Raw genomic sequence first — 3,000 nt, 5'->3', positions numbered from 1 at the left:
TCCCTCCATCTCCTCCGCGTGGGGGCTGGTGGGACCGTGTGCTTTACCGTCAGCCGGACACGCTGAATATCCAATTATTTTTATTCCAAGGACCTAAAAATACCAATTTTGCAGCTCGAGGAGACCTTTCTCACAGCAACGGGAGCCCGCGAGCGCGCAAAGCGGGCCGTCCCGGGACGGCGCGTCTCCGCCCGGCTCCTCGCCTCCGGCGGGATCGGCTCTGCCGCCGTGGAGCAAAGCCGGCGTCGCTCCTGGCGCCGGAGACCTCAGGACACGTCCGGGCTGGGGAACGCCGCTGCCGGGGGGCCGAGCTCGGGCTCGGACTTGGGGCTCCTTTGCCCACGGCCTCCAGGGCGAGCGGCAGCGGCGGCGTCTCCGTAGGAGCCGACGGGACAAAAACAGAAGAAAAAAAAAGAAAAAAAAATTACAAAAAACAGGAAAAAAACACAAACCAACCCCAAACTGTGAATAGCGAGTGTTGCTCTCTGTACATCACTGTTGCTAAAGTCTGGTGCTTTCCGTCTCCGGGGGACTTTCTCTCTGTGCAATCGGCTCTGGGAAGAGCGAATCCCAAGACTTGGCTGGTCAAAAGCCCGCCGGGTCCGCCTTCCCCGCCGGTGCCGGCGAGCCGCGGCCAGTGCTGCCGGGGCTCGGTGCTCTTTTCTCTCCCCGGGTGCCATCCCTCCTTCCTACGGATCACCGTTCTTCCCTCAAAAACAAACAAACAAACAAAAAAAAAAGCGCAAAACAAAAACCCCAACCCAACCAATAACCCAGCAACGACGACAACCGCGTGGTGCTTTTGGAACACTCTCAGTCGAGACTTCCCGCCCGGCGCCGGGACGGACGGAGCGCGGGCCGAAGCTGCCCGCGCGCGGCCGGAGCCGGGGGCCGGCGTCCCCGGGCGGGGTCGTTGCTTTTGCACTTTGAGGTGCCTTTTGGAGAGCCAGCGAGGCAGCGCCGACGCCGTCGCCGTGCGGGATCACCTCGTGTTTACCGTCACCCTCCTTCCCCCCACCTCGCACACGGGCACGGATCAGCAGGATCTCGGTAAAACAGCCTGAACATTGACGTGGTTCTGATTTTAAACCTGTAAATAGGGAAAGAAAATTTTTTAAAAGCACTTTCACCTAGATTTAAAAAAAAAAGAAAAAAAAAGAATGAAAGCGAAACTTAAAAAAGCAAACAACTCCCCTCTTTCCTCTCCCCCCACTCCCCCCCAACTTGAAGCAGTATGTTTTAAACAAGATTATCGTGGGAGAACTGTAAATACTGGCAGAATATTTAACATGCTTTGTCCGTCCTTCATCATTAATGAATTTTTTTTTTGTTTTTTGTTTTTTGTTCGTTTTTTAACCGTAACCTGTAAAGTCGCGTATATTTGACAAGGAAACTCAACGAGCTATTCCCGCTTTTCTTAGAAATACCCAATAGCATATCAGGATTGTAAGAGTCAGATTTTAGGGACACCGGCGGGCGATGCCGGGGACCCGCCGCGCGGCCGTGCTTCGGGACGCAGAGCGGGGACGATGCGGGGCCGGGTTCGGGTGCCGGCCCCGTTGTTGTCGCCCGGGGTCTCTGGCTGGCGTGACGGGGGTGCCTTGGAGGAGAAGGAGCGCTGGGAGAAGGCGATGGTCCGTGTAACCTGTCTAAGTCCTGCTTCCTCAGAGGTTTTTCGGTGCAGGGAGGGGTCGGTCCGGCGCGGCAGGTTCAGCCCGGGAGAGCGGGGAGCTGCCGGCGCCGCGGGTCGGGGAGCGAGAACTGCTGCAGTCTCAACGTTTTTACACTACATAAACTTTGTCTAACCTACCTCAACTCTCAGTCATTACGAATTCGCACGCTTCAGACTTCTACACAAACTCGAAATCTATGCACAGCTCTTTACCCCTTGCTGCTGAGAGGCTGTTTCCAAGCAAAATCTTTTTTCCCTTTACCCGTCCCGGCGGCCGCGCTCGTCCCGCCCGTGCCGAAGCCGCGGGGGTCGCGGAGCTCGGGGGGGAGGGATGTTTTTAACGAGTGGGATGTGGGGACCTGGTTTTGCAGCAGGTCGTGGCCGCAATGGTGCTAGAACAACAGCCGTGGTGGAAACCCCAGGGAGGGCTCGGCACGGGGAGCCCCGACCGGCTCCTCCGTCCCGCTTTGGTTTTTCTGGCCGCGGTGCTTCGCCTCGGGCAGGAAACGAGGGATGCAATTTGGGTCCCCCTCCATCTCGATGCTCTCGGGATGAGGCATGGGAAGGAGAAGGAAACCAGAATCCCTGAGGTGCCTCAATTGCTGATTTTTCCTTTTAATACTGGAGTACGCTTTGTGGGCTCTATAAGGCATATTTTTATTAAATGAAATCTTGTAATACAAACGGTGCTATGGTGTTTTAACAAACTGTATCACGCTTCTGCCTGATTCCATCTCGCTGAGGTGCTACTAATGTATATATCAAATTAAGGAACCAAGATAAAAAAAAAAAAACACAAAAAAAAAGCAAAATTTAAGCAATGTCGTTGAGAAGGAAGTTTACTTTTCCGGAGCGACAGCTCGAGGCGTGCCGGGAGCCGGTTGGGTTTATGCAAACTGAAAGAGGCGCCGCGTCCGAGGCGTGCCGCCGGCCGGGGTCGTGGTGGAGCCGTTCCCTGTGGGTCCCAGGATGAGGTGCTGGAGGTGATGTTCAGGTGCAAGGCTCAGCCAGGCATCCACAGGGTGCTCAGCCAGGTTTGTGGTCATGGTGCTTGACCATAATGCCTGGACAGGTGTTTGGTCATGGTGCTTGGCCATAGTGCCTGGACAGACGTGTGGTCATGGTGCTTGGACAGGGTGCTCAGCCAGGTTTGTGGTCATGGTGCTTGGACAAGGTGCTCGGCCAGGTGTGTGGTCATGGTGCTTGGCCACAGCGCTTGGACAGGCTGTTCGGACATGGCGTGTGGACATAAGTGCTTGGACACGGTGCTCGGCCACACGTGGTGGCTGTGGTGGTTGGATGCGGTGCTCGGGCTCGGTGCTTGGTCA

Source organism: Camarhynchus parvulus, chromosome 22, assembly GCF_901933205.1.
Source record: "Camarhynchus parvulus chromosome 22, STF_HiC, whole genome shotgun sequence".
In the NCBI taxonomy this organism is placed as follows: domain Eukaryota; kingdom Metazoa; phylum Chordata; class Aves; order Passeriformes; family Thraupidae; genus Camarhynchus; species Camarhynchus parvulus.
This window is presented reverse-complemented; position numbering follows the sequence as displayed.